The 17856-nt window shown below is 37.3% G+C and overlaps 1 long non-coding RNA gene across 1 annotated transcript; it reads right to left on the reverse strand.

Annotated features, from left to right (window-relative positions):
- Nucleotides 1-229: 229 nt before the first annotated feature.
- Nucleotides 230-17856, reverse strand: LOC144222331 (uncharacterized). Its single transcript, XR_013332379.1, has 3 exons — nucleotides 17733-17856; nucleotides 1339-1534; nucleotides 230-424 (listed from the first exon to the last, which is right to left on the reverse strand). It is a non-coding gene; the product is annotated as an uncharacterized LOC144222331 (long non-coding RNA).

Genomic DNA, 17856 nt, shown 5'->3' on the forward strand with positions numbered 1-17856 from the left:
TGTTTACATATGTCTTAACTATGTAACACGAATGAACTGTACTGTCATTTTTTATTAGGTTTCTATCCTCTTTTACGTGTTTCTCATGAAGCTTTGAGTGTTGTGTTCCCAACCCCACTTTCTCATGGGTCCTGTGGTCTTTTTTGCACAATTCTGCATATTGCAGGGATCTTTAGAAATTGCATATGCTGGGTTACATCAGAAATGGCTCTTTTATACTTCCAGAACATCAGAGTTAGAAAAGTTGGTTTTATAGATGAAGCAAAAGATTGAAGCATTATGCGTAAGTCACAATGTGTTCTTACTTATGGTGCCAGGCACACTTGTCTTGTATCTTCTGATATTAATCCTTACTTTTTACCTCTAGCCACCATCTTTAATCTGATCGTGTTCAGAGTAAGTCATCTTGTTGTGTTGGTATTTGCTGTGGCAAAGAGAAATGAGGACATGACTTAGATAACTTAGGTCCATTGTCCACCACTAACAATGCAGTACAGATTGAAGTTTTCAGTGGTATATCCTTATTATTGGACTCAGCAAACTGAGTTGACAATTGCTTGATCTCCATGCTTTATTTCATTTTGGAGGTCAAATGTACATTCATTATTAAATAATGTCAGTTTCAAATCATATAGGTCAGCAGCAAATAAAAATAGATGTATATATAAAAACCCATTTTATTATTTAAAGGAACCATTCATTTTATTATCAGATAATATTTTTCAAACACTTACTATGTGCAGATATGTAAAAATGAGTAAGGATGACTTAATTCTTCCTTTGGTTGTTTCATACATATTGTCTCATTTTACATAAGCTCTCCCAAACTGGGAGCCATTTGACTTCACTGCTCTGTGATGGGACGAATCGAGACTGGCAGATGGGAGTCTGTGTCCTGATACTAGCACTTCAGTGAAGTCACTGGGAGGGTTTGAACTGGTTAATGGGGCTTACCTTGATGATTTGTAAAGTTCCTCCACAAAGTGAGGAGGTGTGTTAGTCAGGGTTCTCTAGAGAAACATAACCAATAGGATATTTATGTCCATGTTTGTAGGTATATATCTCTAAGAGCTTTATTATAAGAATTGGCTCATGTGATTATGAAGGCCTAGAAATCCCACAATCTGCCATCTGTAAGCAGAAGTATCCCAACTCAAACAGAGAGAGTGAATTTATACTCCCTCAATCTTTTTGTCCTATGTGGGTCCTCAATGGATTGTATGATGCCCCATCCACTTGGGGAGGGCTATCTTCCTTACTCCATCTACCGATTCAAATGCTACTCTCCGCCAGAAACATTCCCACAGATACACTCAGAAATAATGTTTTATCAGTTACCTGGGCATTCCTTAGCCCTATCTAAATTTCCAGATAAAATTAACCATCACAGCTAGGTTTTCTTCTGCTTCCTCTTCATCTCACTTTCCAAATTGGCTGCCTTTAGAGCTGTCCTCTGTTCAGATTGTAAATCATAGAGAACTCTGTTTTTCCCCCAAAGCTTTGGAGACTTCTGCAAGCTCCCTTTAGAAAGGCCCTAGAGGATGGAGAGGGACAAGAAAAAGTCTTTTGTAAGAACACACAGTTCTTGAAACTTTTGAATGTGGTGCACTTAGAAATTAACAATTTAACAGTTATAGACTACTGAGAAGGGAGGAGAGGATGCTAATAATAAATGGTTAATTTAATCAGTGCAGTTAATTGAGTGAATGAAAAAAATGAAAGAACATTTCTTTACTTCCTTTGCTGCTTATAGGCCAACTGTCAAAGGTCTTCTAACATTCCACTCTGGAGTAGAAGGAGCTGAAGAGATCATTCCAATGTAGAGATAAGCAAAACCTTTGAACTCTCCCACTGTATTTAAATTTTGTTTTCAACTTGACTCGCAAAATAGATCACACATCTTAGCTTAACTCCCATTAATATAATCATATATAAGCTCATCTCTCTTTTTTAAAGTTTATTTATTTACTTTGAGAGAGAGCAAGGGAGAAAGCGCATGTGGGGTTGAGGCAGAAAGAGAGGCGGAGAGAGAATCCCAAGCAGGCTCCACGCTGTCAGCACAGAGCCCAGCACAGGGCTTAAACTCATAAACCACAAGATCATGACCTGGGTGGAAATCAGGAATCGGATGCTAAACTGACTGAACTCCCAGGCGCCTCTAAGCTCATTTCCAAGACTCTTTTACTCCTTCTGAGAGTGAGTTCTTTCCAAATGAAAAGAAGGAGAAAAAATAATCTAACAGTTATAAACACAAAAATGACAAAAAACAAGCAAAAAATAAATGTATACACTAAGATACAGCAAGTTGGATTAAATTGCTCCTAAGGCACTATCCAAATGTAAGCTTTTAAAAAAATATGTAAACTTACTAGCTGTAAACATGTTGATTGATCGACTGCTACATTAACTAAAATTTATGTCATTTGTTCAAAATCTCACAGAAGTGGAAAACCATAGTAATAACACTCACAGGAAATGACCTTAAGACGTGCTTAAATATTGTAGTGATAAGCCACACATTCAGTAGTGAGACACTCATTCAGAAAGCTTGTGATCTTGTCTCTGGGAGGGCTGATAGGATTAATTTTCCACAGATCTTGAGTTGAGGAAATGAGAACACTATTGTTAAGAACAACAACAACAAAATGAGCAAACTGTTGAGTTCTACAAAAGATGGTCTGTTTTGTCTTCAAAATACAGTAGGGGGCAAAGGAAAGGGCACTTTAAGAAAAATGACATGCATATTTTTAGCAGAAGTTACAGCCACTCATCTGATTCAACATAAAATATGTCATATCTACATAATAGCTTCATGCTTGCCATTGTGCTAATTGAACTATGTACTTTTGATGCATTCCCTATTCATGTTAAAGTGTGGGTAACAAATGATAGAAGTCAACAGTCATGGCAATTGGACATACTGAATATCTTTCTTCTGGGACTCTGAGTCAGTCTCCTCCGTGGATTACTAAACACATTCCAGAAATCTCGTAAGTTACTACTGGTCTAAAAATGGATATAATTAAAGATGAGTAAACCTACCGCAGAGTTTGATGTAATCTTTTAGCGTAATTAACACAAACTATTTACAATGGACTTTTATTCTACTTTTCTAAAGATTGCATATATGTTACTACAAGTTCATATAGCTTACCATTACAAAAGTGACTTCCCCCACCCCCCAACGTACTCATGCAAGGAAAGGAGATGCCTGCATTGTAACTGTTCTACAGGAGGTAACATCAGTAATAATGATTGTTAACTTTGGCCAGGGCCAGGGGAAGATATGAGAATCTTTCATGAATTTCATTACTTTAAGCATTTACCAGTAGATATATCTTTGGGTTTAGGACCACTGTGATTTGGAGCAGTAACTTACAGTCTAAGATCTAATTGTCTCTACGAGGCTGCTTATTGTTATGCCACTAGTTGCTTTCCATGGTGAGGGGAGAGATGATTCAGTCCTAAAATCCTCCTTCTTTTCAAACGTGAGAGAGTTTTATTGAAATATAAAACACAGAATTCCTTTTCTTGCTATTTCCTAGTTTTAACTCAGACACTGACTTTCCATTGTGAGGCTTTCTAGTCTATGTGGACTTACTAAAAAATCCATGAAATAGGATAGGATACTTCTGGATAATTAATTTTATCTTTTATTTCATAATTGACCATTACTTCTTACAGACCAGGTGCTGTGCCCAGTGCTTTTGCCTTAACTCTTTAGCCCTCACAGGTACTTCGCATGAATGAGTAATTTCCCACTTTTCAGGTTGATGAAATAGAGGCAGAGGGATTCTTTTTTTTTTTAACTTTAGAAAAGTAAATAATCTTTATTTTTTAAAGTGAATTTGGAAGAGTTTAAAATTTTCATAGGCATGAAATCACATTTATTCACAAAATCCTTTTGCAAAAGCAAAGGAGGATTTTTCTAAGTCATATATATTTTATTTATGCTTTTATTTAACCAAATGTACCAGATGCACCTTTAAATCTCCTCTTTCTGGATTTTTCTTTTTCTTTTTCTTTTTTTTTTTTACAAATAGTTTATTGTCAAATTAGTTTCCACATAACACTCAGTGCTCATNAGAGGCAGAGGGATTCTATCAATCTCCTCAGGTCACAAGGCAAGGATGAGAATCAACTCAAAATCAGGTTGTTGTTTTTTTTTTCTGTAGTCCAAGCTTTAGCTTATACAGTATATTCATCCTTGGAACTCCATTATATATTGCATGGTTCAGAACCTAAAGATTCCCTTCTCTACTGGGGTTTAGAAAAGAGAAAATGGTCAGATGTAAGTTTGTTTCTCTGAGCCTGAGCATGGAGAGTATAAGGGTTCATGTGCTGGCATATATGAGGGATGCACCGAGCACTGAGGAATAACTTGACAAAATGAGAGGCTAGATATGGATTGCAGATATTGAATTGGCCTGCTTGAATTACCTCCTACCTTAAGAGATGACCATGGGATCTTGAGTGTACTGAATCCCTTTTACTTGCCCGTTCTGATCCTCGATGAAGAACACAGAAGTTTTCTTTCCATAATTACACCTAGAGTTATGCCAATATGCCCTGTCATATTAGGGACTAAAATAACCTTTGATTTTTTTTTTTACATCAAAAACAAAACAAAACAAAAATTGTAGAAATCAATAGTCACAAAACCCAGGACCCCAATCCTGTCTTTGAGATATTTTAGTCCCATGATAATTTGACCTGATTGTGACTTAAGACTAGTTGAGATTATTTTCCTTTTTCTGAGCTGTCAAAATTCAGTTGATACATCACAGATCCCTAAAGCTATGTAGGGAACTCTTCCCTTAATTCCATTCGCTTCATTTGTAAGCATCTGTAATAGTCACAGCTGGGTTCAGTGAGAGTTCTGCTTGCCATGAGTGTGAGATCATGCCCTAAGTAATTACGGTGAGCGTGCAGTGAAAATATGTGGTGAGTATAATGTCAGGAAATCATGCAAATTTTATTATCATCAGTGAAGTGGTGGCTGGTGGAGAACTTGTCAGTATTTGCAACTTGAAGCCTCTAATTACCTTGATTTACTTGTAGTACCATTCATAACCTTGCTGCTGTGCTGTTCCTGACAGCACTTTTGCATTTTACAAGAAAGGAATAATGCCACATAAATAATTTAAAAACAATAAATCATTTAGAGTGGCTTTAAACCAAAACCTAATGCAATAGCTGGCTGAGTTCTTGCTACACTTGACAGGTAGCTGGCACGCAGAATTCATCCATGCATTGTTAAGTATTTACTTTTAGAATTCACAAATCCAAAACAGGATGGAAGAAACAAAGACGGAGACCTAATCCCCTCTATCCTGAATAGTCCATTTCACCTTTCTGAGGCCAAGTGGGAAATGGAGAAACTAAGGTCTATATAGGATATTTCTCCTTAAAACACAGATTTGCTGAGTTATGCTAGGTAAATGAGCAATTAAGGCCGATTCTCCTCCTCCGAGCAGAGCTGAGTGTTGGAGTAGGACATAAACATGCCTATGGCAACATCCCCACCCCCACCCACAAGGGAGCTGGAGAGGAGAGCCTGGGAAGGTTGGGGAGCAGGAGGAGAGAACAAGCTGACATGTAACCAGTTCCCACCTACTCTCAGGGGAGGACACAGCTCTTTCTCTCTCTCTCTCTGGCCATTTCTATTCACGCAAGACAAAGCAGATGATGAAAAGCAAAACCCATGGTGAAAAGCTTCTACTTAAAAGGTAGGACTTCTTCCATTATGCCGGAGGGAGAGCTGGGTCTGCCAGCTGCCTTTGGACAATTGAGTTCCTACTGGGTGCCAAGCAGGTCATTATCTCTTTTAATCCTCACAACAATTCTCTGAGGTAGGTATGATTATCCCCCTTTCTAGATAAGGACAAAACCTGAGTTAGATTAAGTAATTTGCCTGAGATCACCAGCTAGGAAAGGACTATCAGAATGAAGTCTAAATCTGTCTGACTCAGGCAGCACCCTCCCTCCATCATCCCTGCCTTGCCACACCCACCTCTCCTCCCCAACCAGATTTATTTATTTATTTATTATTTATTTATTCTTAACCCCATCCATAAATTCATTTATATTTTTGACGTTTGCGGGGGGAGGGGGGGAGGTCCTGGGACCATTCGCAATGGTGGAATCCCAGAGGTAAGAAGGGATCCTGAAAGTCACCAGTAAGGCTATGCCTAAAACATCCCCCTTCTACCACTCCAGAAGGGGTCTTCTAGCATATTCTGCCCAAACAACTCACAAGAGGGCAACACACACGGCTCAACCAAAGCAGGTGACTGCTGTGCATTTCTGTGCATTTCTCTGTACGTCGCTTCAGCCCCAAGGCTTATTCTTCCCAAGTTCCCAACTACCTCGTTTCCCTTATCAGGTATTTCTCTTTCAGGGGAGACTTCCTTCAGATCTGTGAAAGCCCCAAAGTGCTTTTTTCCCCCCAAATGCCAACATTCAAATATGTATTTCCTTAGGTCAATGGTTCTCAAAATGTTAGACTGTGTAAGAATCACTTGGAGGGTTTACTAACTATTGCTGTCTTATGAATTAAAAATGCATAAGGCTCAGGCCCATAGTAGGTGCTCAGTAAATATCTTCCTTCTTTTATTTTAAGTTTTTTTCCTGATTTAAGTTTATCTTGGTGTTCCACAGGCTTTGGGCATCAGTTTTTACTTTCCAGCAGTGGGTTTCTTAAATTAATGCATTCAGAAGGAGGAAAGTCGCGGGGGGAGGGTTCACCCTTTTATTTGTAGTGCGTGAAAAAGCAAACGTACATACTTGTGTCCTCTCATGTCTGCATGGCATGCGCTAAAGACATTGTAGCGTAACCACAGTTGTACGTTTATGAGAAAATATCATTTCTTAAGAAAGTCACTCAGTTCAAGTGTTTATGAAATGTTTCAAGGAAAAGAGAGTTGCTCTTTAGGAACTAAAAGCAAATGCAAGAGTCCAGTTGGTAAAATCTGCTAGAAGCTTTCTATAGCTACTGAGAGGCAAATACAATTGCTAGAAGTTACACACTGATCAGAAGGGAAGCGGGGATGGACTCGGGAGAGCTAGTCACTAGTCAAAGAATCTTGCCTTTGGAGGGAAAAGATCACTATGGAAGAAGGAACCTGGTAGGTTTTTGCCGACTGCTCAGAGTAGTGGCTCTCAAAGTGTGATTCCTGGACGAGCAGCACCAGCAGCACCTGAGATCTTAACAGAACAGAATATTCTCTGGTCTCACTCCAAACCTCCTGAATCGGAAACTCTCGGCATGGGGCCTAGAAATGTGTGGTTTAGCAAGCCCTCCAGGGGATTCTGATGAGCCAGGAAGTTTGACAACACTGGTCTAGAACAAAAATTTTCAAGAAAGGAACAAAAAGAGTAGAATGGACATTGACCTGAGATTTTAGTTATGACTGGTCTGTCGCTGCCACTAGAGTCATTCGTAATGACAATGAAAAGCAACCGGAGGACAGGAGTCCAGATGACTCTCAACCCTGGATGCACACCGCAATCACTGGAGGCACTTAAAAAATGCTGCTCCAAGGTGGTTTATGCCACAGAAACTAAGAACAGCCAAAAAACCATAGACCCTAAAAAACACACAAAACCCCCCACTTCATGCTACCTCCTAGCCATTCTTATTTCATTGTCCTGAGGTGGAGCCTGAGTTCCATATTTTAAACAGTTCCTCAGATGACTCTAGTGTGGTAGCCTGTGTTGAGAATTATTATTATTATTTAATGTTTTTATTTATTTTTGAGGCAGGGGAGGGGCAGCGAGGGAGGGGGTCGAAGGATCTGAAGCAGCCTCCACCAACACACTGGATGTGGGGCTCAAAGTCATGAACTGTGGGCTCATGACCTGAGCCAAAGTCAGAAGCTCAACTGACTGAGCCACCCAGGCGCCCTTGTGTTGAGAATTACTGTTGTAGAGACTTGAAGTTTGGAACACTGCAAAACTTAAAATACCACGACAGAAAGTTAGGCATATTTTCTTAAAGAACAATTCAATGTACCGCAGATCTCACTCCTTGAGTGCTATTCCTTTGACTTTTTTTAAATTAAAATTAACCTTTCACTTTTCAATATCTAATATGGACGCTCTCAAGGAAATGCAGGCATTGCCAGAATTATGCTCACACTATGCTCTACCTCTTCCAACTGAAAAATCAGCAAATGACACCAGGTACAATCTGTTAAGTTACCTGGAAAATCAAGTTTTGATGGAAGAAATGGAATTGGCCATAGAAAGTAAGAAGCTTCTCTGGCTGTCTTTCTTTTTTTTAGACTACCATTAGATGTGCTTATGTTTGATTTCATGATTCTTTTTTATTATGAAGCCAACTTATAAGCTGAGAGGGCTTGGCTGAAGCACATTGTTTACTCTTATAAATGATGCTCCAGATCATATGCAATTCTGAGAGGTACCATATGAAGTGTATCACACAATTATTACGGTCCATTCATCATGGTTGATTTCAACAGCTGGATTTGGAAACCATACAAGGATCAGATTCTAAATGGAATACTTAGGAAGGAGATAGATATTGCTTCTACCTTTATAGCTCCTGAAGTCGATCCTTTTTATATTTTAATGGTGTAAATATTTCTTCTGCTGTAGCATAAAACATCTCTCTTTTCCCATCTCTCTCTCGTCCTTCCTACCTTCCCTCTTTCCCTCTTACTCTCGCGTATCTCTAAGAATTATTAACTCAGAAAAGCTCATTTGAGAGTTGCATGTAAATCTTCATTTTGAGACACAGGCCAACCAATAAATGCCAGTTTTCAATCATATGCTTTTAACAAACCTTGATGCACGTATATGTCTATCAATACACATGTGCACATGTGCATGCACACACATACATACATATGTGCCCCGCCCCCCACTTTTGCAGCCTCGAGAGAAAAACCATTTTCTTCTCTCACTGACACGTGGTCTTGGACATAGGCAGGTGCTCCAGGACTAGAGGGTGAAGGAGAGGAGGAAAGAAGACCTCCTCTAGTTAAAAGTGCAAGTACTTTCTAACTAGCATGGAAAAATAACCAGTTGTTCTCAGGGAAGATAGAGACATAATGCTGGACTAAAAAAATCTTTTATATAATTGGCAGAGGGGCTTGAACAATGATATTGTGATTCACTAAGCAGAGCCTACATTCTCATTTGGGTCTATGGGGCTTGTGAAGAATATTTTCCATTAAAATCGTATTTAAAAACACACAGAATTTAAAACCATAGTCTTGAATTGCTGTACCTCAAAGGCTCAAACCAAGCTAAAAAAAAAGTCATGTTTCTCTCAATTAAAATAATATCAGTGGGGCATGTGGGTGGCTCAGTTGGTTAAGTGTCCAACTTAGGCTCAGGTCATGATCTCACGGTTTGTGGGTTCCAGTCCCACGTTGAGCTCTATGCTGACAGCTCAGAGGCTGGAGCCTACTTCAGATTCTGTGTCTCCCTCTCTCTATGCCCCTCACTCACTCTCTCTCTCTATCAAAATTGAATAAAATTTTTAAAAAATGTTTTTAACTAAAAAATTAAAAAGAATATTAGTGAGGGTGTCTGGGTGGCTTAGTTGATTAAGCATCCAACTCTTGATTTTGGCTCAGGTCATGGTCTCCCCATTGTGAGACTGAGCCCCACATTGGGCTCTGTGCTGAGCATGGGGCCTGCTTGGGATTCTCTCTCCCTTTCTCTCTGCTCCTCCCCTACTGATGTTCTCTCTCTCTCTCTTAAAATAAGTAAGTTAAAAAAAAATCAAGACTTTAACAAAAAAGTAAAATAATGTCAGTGAGATCAAAATTATTTAAAGTATTGATAAATAAGAATTATTTAACACGAGCTACATTTTATCTCCTTTTCAATTCCATTTCATACATACTGATAATATATGTTATATATATTATTAGATAGTATGTATTATGTATGAGTACAAATTATATAATCTATTGTATTATATATAATGTATTATAAACATATACATATCCATTATATATAAATAATATACTTATAATTAAATATAAATTTATTGATATTTCATGTTGATAAAGGAAGGCAACCTATGTAGGGGACAATCTGTGACAAAAAAGATTATAAGTAGTTGAAATAGGGGATTAGGTTTACCCACAAGTAAAGACAGTTATTGTCCTTTTTTGAAAACAGACGAACCAAAACCCCTACAAATTTTATTGAGGACTTATATAAGAAGGTGATTGCTTCAATTCAGCAAGAGAGATGCAAAGAGTGTATCAAGGTAAATTCTCCAACTATGAGTTGTGAAGTATTTCAAATACATATCAAGAGTTTGACAAATAGAGTTCCTTTATCATATAATTTGTGTGGTCCCCATGAGACTTGGGGAATTACATACCTAGGAGACTTCCCAAATTTCATTATATGCCCATTGACACTAAATCCTACCTCTTGCTCTTTCTTCTTCCATCATATCTGGGTATAAACAAAAATTTCAGGTGAGAGATATTTCAAGCTAAAAACAAAGATGGATTAACAGGTAGATAGAAGTAGAGGTATATAGATGAGAAATACTTGAACACCTCCACCAAAGTCTCTGTACCCTTTGAAACAGACCCTATTAATAAAAATTTATTTGTGAACACATCCCTAATATTATACCTTTATTTATAAATTGTGTAAAGTTACTATTGTACCAATATATAATTTTCAATAATACTTACTAAAGTAAAATATTTTTATATTTATACTATATCCAATGTGACATTTTCCTTGTATTTTCAGCATTTTAATTTACTGTATCATCTTCCCCTATCTTTCATCAGGTGTGAGATGTAATTTTAGTTTACTGAACACTTTCAAGTTCCTACTTCCTCGGTACTATGCTAAGAACTCTAGGTGATACATAGATAAAATGGACTTGTCCTATCTCATCTAGTGTGTTCTTAGTGCCTGCGAAGAAGACATACCCTAGCCATAATAGCCATTTTTGAATTAATTGGGGCATATGGTTCAATGTAGTTTTTGGTTTGTTGCCTGTTAGTATCCAAGTGCTAATGTATAAAAGTTGGAAATTTTATTATATGTATACATAAAATGTATATGTATTAAATAGATATATTATGATATATAGTATAAATAAATATATATACCTATATATACATATAGCATTGTATATATGTCCTTTATATATAGCTATATAGTATATATAAAATACAATCTGTATTATATAGTTATCTTTTTAAAATTTTTTAAATGTTTATTTATATTTGAGAGAGAGAGAGAAACAGAGTGCAAGTGGGGAAGGGTCAGAGAGAGAGAGAGAGAGAGAAACAGAATCTGAAGCAGGGTCCAGGCTCTGAGCTGTCAGCACAGAACCCGACGCGGCGCGCAGGTTCATAAGCTGTGAGATCATGACCTGAGTCGAAGTTGGACACTTAATCAATTGAGCCACCCAGGTGCCCCTATATATTTATCTTTTGAATTTTTAAGAAATGTTTATTTATTTTTTTGAGAGAGAGCACATGGGGGATTGGGGNGTGGGGGTTAGGGGAGGGGCAGTGAGAGGGAGACAGAGTATTTGGCTCTATGCAGTTGATCATGACATGAGACTCCAACTAAGAACCATGAGATCATGATCTGAGCCCAAGTCAGAAGCTTAACTGACTGAGCTACCCAGGCGCCCCTATTTTTTTTTTATTTAAAGTGCTTTACTACCATTACTAATAGACACTATCAATGCATGTGTTATAAATGAGGAAACTGTAGTGTATTATTAGTTCTTAATCATAAGTAAATGTGAGTATAAGACATATAAATTATTAAGATTTCAGATAGGCTAAGCAGCAAATAAGAAGCAAAGTCTATTTGAGAACCATGTGTCAAGAATTCTGCTGAATTTTTCTATGTGCACTTTCTCATCTCATCTTTAAAATACCTCATAAACTAAGTGCTTTTCATTGCTTTTAGCTTACTGATAAAACAAACAAACAAACAAAAACCCAGGCCTTAAGAGAGATTTTGTGATTTACACAATATGAAATAATCAGAAAAGGGTAGATCTAAGATTAAAAGTCAGATCAAGTTTAAACTTCAGATCATTCTGGATAATAGCTAACTCACTTCTAGATTGATTTTCCTACCTTCTTACTAATAAGGATGCTCCAGTGCTCCACTGAGATTAAAATCAACAGCATTTCAATACAGTTTATGGAGGCATGTTCGGATAAGTCACTTGTAAGTAAGCATTCTTGCGGTTTGCTTTCTTATGAATTAGTGATAACATAGGCTATCAGCCGTGCCAAATTGTAGTATACATTCAATAACTGTTTTTATAACAGTTAAGTCTTTGTCTTCAAAAATGTGTGAGTGGGTAATTGTCAAAAATATGAAATACAGCCAGCCAGACTAGAAGACTAATTGCTTAAACTTTCTCTGCAATTATAGACATTTCCTTTATTCAAGCACTTAATACAAAATAGCACAGCACTCGAGTTGTGTCACAGGTTAATCTATTCTTTCTGATGAGGGATGTTAACCTTGCCCTAACTGTAGCATCTCTGTCTGTCTTCCAGCTTCTAGATAAAACTCCTTAAAAGAGATCATATTTTCTTAGGGAAACTTCACGGTCTCCCTCCTTGCAATATTCCTTGGCTCTGGAGACTACATCCTGGGGTCAGGAGGTTGCCCCTGACCTCAGTCCCCTCTGGGGCAACAGATCAGCTAAACTCTTTAATGAGTGCCTCAGAAACGTAATCCTAATAAAGACAGCCATATGGGAATGATAGATGCATTTTGTACAGAGACAGAGGGACATGTTGAAAGCTTCAGTGTTCATAGGATCTGTTTTATAATTCTTCACTAATTTTTATTGCTTTGCTATCAGTCTTGTGCCAGATGCTGTAGTTTTTTACTCAATGTGTTGCAAAGTGATTGCAGAAACAGTTTTCTTTTCCAAATTTTTAAAAACTGTTTTATTTATTTGATAAAGAGAGACAGCATGAGCAGGGGAGGGTCAGAGAGAGGGAGACACAGAATCTGAAACAGGCTCCAGGCTCTGAGCTAGCTGTCAGCACAGAGCCGGACGTGGGGCTCGAACCCACGAACCCACGAGATCATGACCTGAGCCTAAGTCAGACACTTAACGCTTAACCGACTGAGCCACCCAGGCACCCCACAAAAAAGGTTTCTATGTAGATGAGAAAAGTTGCCATATGTGGCAGTTATTTACATTTTGTGATGTCGGGGATACATACATTAAACATTTAATTGGTCTTTTGTGGACAGATGTTCTGTTATTTTATTTATATTAGTACAAATTTACTGCATGGTGATATGACATTGCTCTTCTGTACTTTTGACTTCTGTGTAAAATTATTTTATAAAGAAATTTATTTTATTGAATCAAAGACTACTGACCTGGGGCACCTGGGTGGCTCAGTTGGTCTGACTTCAGCTCAGGTCATGATGTCAGGGTATGTGAGTTCAAGCCCCACATCGGGCTCACAGCTGTCAGCGTGTCAGCACAGAGCCCACTTCCAATCCTCGGTCCCCCTTTCTCTGCATCTCCCCTACTTGAGCTCTCCCTAAAGTAAATAAATATTTTAAAAATGACTACTGAACCTGCAACTGATTAAATAATACAATCATTTCAAAATAAATGGTATAACATCTCTATTTTTACAGCAAGACAGTCATTTTACTGTAAAGAAGTAAAGTGTTCAGAAGAAACAATTGTCCAGGAAATTTATGTTAAAGAACAGAAAACAAAAAGAAGAGAAAAGGAATGTTTTATCAGAGATAACTATACATTAGTGGAAAGTAGATTTTGATAAAAGTGAAAAACCCAGATACTTGTCTAAGTTCTTACATCTGGTCATAATACATTCAGCTGTTTCAACTAATGCTAAAATATTATGAATTATTATTTAAAAAGCATTACTAAGAAGTAAAACTATTTCTATTTGAGATGACACGATATTATATATAGAAAACACTAAGGAATCCACTAAGGAACTATTAGAACTAATGAACAAATTCAGCAAGGTTGTGGCAACAAAATCAAGATATAAAAGTCAGTATATTGTATGTATATATAAGAGTTTAAATTCTACTGTAGTCTTGCAGTGACCAATTCAAAACCAAGATCAAGAAAATAGTTTCATTCAAAATAGCATCAAAAAGACTAAAATGCTGGGGTGGCTGGGTGGCTCAGTTGTTTATGTCCAACTCTTAATTGTGGCTCAGTTCATGATCTCAGGGTCATGGGATTGAGCCCTGAGTCAGGTTCTTGTTGAATGTGGAGCTTGTTAAGATATTCTCTCTCTCTCTCTTCCTTCCCTCCTTCCCTCCCACTGCTCCTCTCCCCAGCTCATGTGCACTCTCTTTCTCTCTTTCTTGCTCTCAAATAAACAAATAAGTAATACAAAAAATTTAAGAAGAATAAAATGCTTAGGAATACATTTAACAAAATATATACAAAACTAATACTCTGAAAACTAGAAAATATTTTAAAAAGAAACTAATGAATTAAGTAAACAGAAAGATATCTTGTGTTCTGAACCAGAAATCATTATATTAATATTAATATATTATATAACATACATATTATGTATCATATATCATATTAATGTTACTAATATGGCAATACTTCCCTAACTGATCTATAAATTCAACACAATCCCAATCAGAATCCCAATCAGCTTCTTTGTAGAAACTGACATACTGATCCCAAAATGCATATATAAAAGCCAAGTATCCAAAATAGCCAAAGCATGTTAGAAAAAGTTGAAGGACTTACATTTCCCAGTTTTAAAACTTACTACAAATGAGAATAATCAAGACAACATAGTATTGGCATAGAGATAGATGTATAGATCCATAAATAGAATTGAAAGCCTAGAAATTAACTCACATATCTGTGGTCAATTGCTTTTCAATGAGTGTCCCTAGACCGTTCAATATGGAGAGAAGAGTATTTTTGCTAAATGGCAGTAAAACAGCTTTATATCCACCTTGAACAGAATGAAGTTGGACTACTACTTCAATTTTGCATGTGAAAATTAATTTGACATATATTAAAGACCTAAGTATAAAAGCTAAAACTGGGGCATATGGGTGACTCAATTGGTTGAACATCTGACTCTTTCAGCTCAGGTCACCAACCCAGGATCATGGAACCGAGCGCTGTGTCAGGCTCTGTGCTGAGTGTGGAGCCTGCTTAAGATTCTGTCTCTATCTCTCTTTCTCTGTCTCTGTCTCCCTTTGCCCCTCTCCCTCCATGTGTGTGCTCTCTCTCTCTCTCTCTCTCTCAAATATATTTAAAAAGCTAAGGGGCGCCTGGGTGGCTAAGTCAGTTGAGCATCCGACTTCAGCTCAGGTCATGATCTCATGGTTCGTGGGTTTGAGTTCTGCGTTGGGCTCTGTGCTGACAGCTCAAAGCCTGGAGCCTCTTTTGGCTTCTGTGTCTCCCTCTCTCTCAGAAATAAATAAAACATTAAAAAAATAAAAATAAATAAAAAGCTAAAACTAGAAAATGTAGGTATAAATCTTCATGACCTTGGATTTGGCAATGGTTTTTTAGATACACTACAAAAACATAAGCAACAAAATATTAAATAGACTTTACCAAAATTAAATTTTTTTGTGCTCCAGAGGACAGTCTCAAAAGGGTGAAAAGACAACTCTTGTTAATGAGAGAAATTATCCCCAAATCATATATCTGCTATGGGGATGGTATCTAGAATATAGAAAGGGCTCCTACAATTCAATACTAAAAAGATAAACCATTTACTAAATGGGCAAACAGATAATGACAAGTTTTGGTGAGAATGTAAAGAAATTTTAATCCTCATTACATAGGTGGTGGGAATGTGAAATGGTACAGCCATTTTGGGAAGCAGTGTGGCAGTTCTTCAAAAAGTTAAACATCAAGCTGTCATGTGACCCAAGAAAATTCCACTCCTGGGTATATACTTAAGAGAAGTAAAAACATATATATGCAAATACACGTACACCAATTTTCATAGAAGCATTATTCATAATAGCCAAAGGGTGTAAACAACCCAAATGTCCATTGGCTAGTGAGTGGGTAAACTAAATGTGGTTTAATTCATATAGTGGAATATCATTCAGTCAAAAATAAATATGAATTACTGATACATGCTATAACATAAATGAACCACAAAAATTTTATGCTAAGAGAAAAATCAATCACAGAATACCACATATGATGAGATTCCATTCATATAAAATGTTCAGAATGGGGTAACTTTACAGAAACATAAAGTAAATTAGTGGTTTCCTATGATGGGCTTAGAATCTAGGTAGGCGGGGTGAAAACTAAGGACTACAGGATTTCTTTTGGGAGTGATAAAATGCTTTGAAACTGACTGTGTTGGGTTGCACAACTCTGTGAATATACTAAAAAACCATTGTATGGCATGTGAATTGTATTTCAGTAAAGCTGTTACCAAAAAAGAAGGTATTGTTTTTTAAGCAACAATCACATACTTTTAATATTAAGTGTCTAGCCCTTTCAATATGCATTTTCCAGTTATATCTGTGCAAAATAAAGTTAACGTTTTTGCCTTTTTTGAAGAGAACTTTATCTGGTCTGGATGAATAAACATCCAATATACTTTCCAAGTACAGATTCATTTAAGCTTTGGGCTGTCCCTTATTAGCATTGTGAAGTTAATGGTTGCAAAGGTCAAGAGATGTGAAATTGGAGAACAAATTCTTGAGACATTTTTCTTTCTTAAACAGGTGCACCCTATCTAGAGAAACAGTTGGTGTGACTCTTATACCCATTTTTTTTGTAGATATCTCAGTAGAAAATACTATTTTCAGAAAGTATTGTCTTGCCCTTGAGTTATACATTTACAACGTATCATTCTTGCCCAGCTATGAAAATAATCTTAGGGCATCACACCAGAATCCTGAAGAGCTGGTGCAAGAGCCAGCTGTGTTTGCCTCTTGTCTGTCTTTTGCCTCCGAGCCTTTCTACTTAATAAATCTGAAAAATGTATTAGTCACAGTGGTTTTGTGTTCTGCTTTCGTGAAGCTCTGTTCTAAGTGAGCTGTTGCACTTCTCAACTAAAATTTCCCTGCTCTCTGCTGTCTTTCACCCTGTGCTTTTCCAGACCTAAAATGTCAAAGTATCAAGCAGATGGAATTACATTTGGAACACTGGTTTCGTAGAGAATGACTCCATGCTTTTAGCCAATCTGTAGTTGTATTATTTTTTTTAAACAATGGACTGCTAATAAAAGACTAAATCCAGTCCTCTGTCTCAAGTAACTACTGTGTTTAGATAAAATATTTGATACTATAAAATAAAATTGGCACAGGCTGTTTGCTGAGGTACCCAGAAAGTGATAGTAGGCCAGATTTTTGTTCAGTAATTCTCTGGAAGAAAAGGGTTTTAGGTACACTTTGATATACTCCCATATCCTTTTTTGTGTGTATTTGGGCTAACGAAGCTAACATACTTCTTCTAAGCCCTTTTAAGCAGACGGTTAGAATGGCTTCCTTTATGCCAGGGTCGTTTTGTTATACCCCTTAAAAGGATTGGAACTATGGTGTTCTTCTTCTTAACTAGAAGTGCACAAAGACATATTACTGTGATTGGGAGGGGAGTCTTTTTGCTTTCCCCTCTCCCTTTCCACATTGGCTTTCAGACCTATAGGGCTATGATTACGTCTGAATGCATCGCTGAATATGGCTGGGGAAAACATGAGGATGGGCACTGCAAAACAACTTACCTGGAATCAAGAGTCCCCTGGCTCTCTCACTGTCTCTAGTTTTGGGTAATAATTTCATCATTCAGTAAATATTTACAAGCTGCTACTGCGTACAAGATACGTCTAGATATCTCAGCTCGTTCGA

This window comes from Crocuta crocuta, unplaced genomic scaffold, assembly GCF_008692635.1.
Source record: "Crocuta crocuta isolate KB4526 unplaced genomic scaffold, BGI_CrCroc_1.0 scaffold674, whole genome shotgun sequence".
Classification (NCBI taxonomy): domain Eukaryota; kingdom Metazoa; phylum Chordata; class Mammalia; order Carnivora; family Hyaenidae; genus Crocuta; species Crocuta crocuta.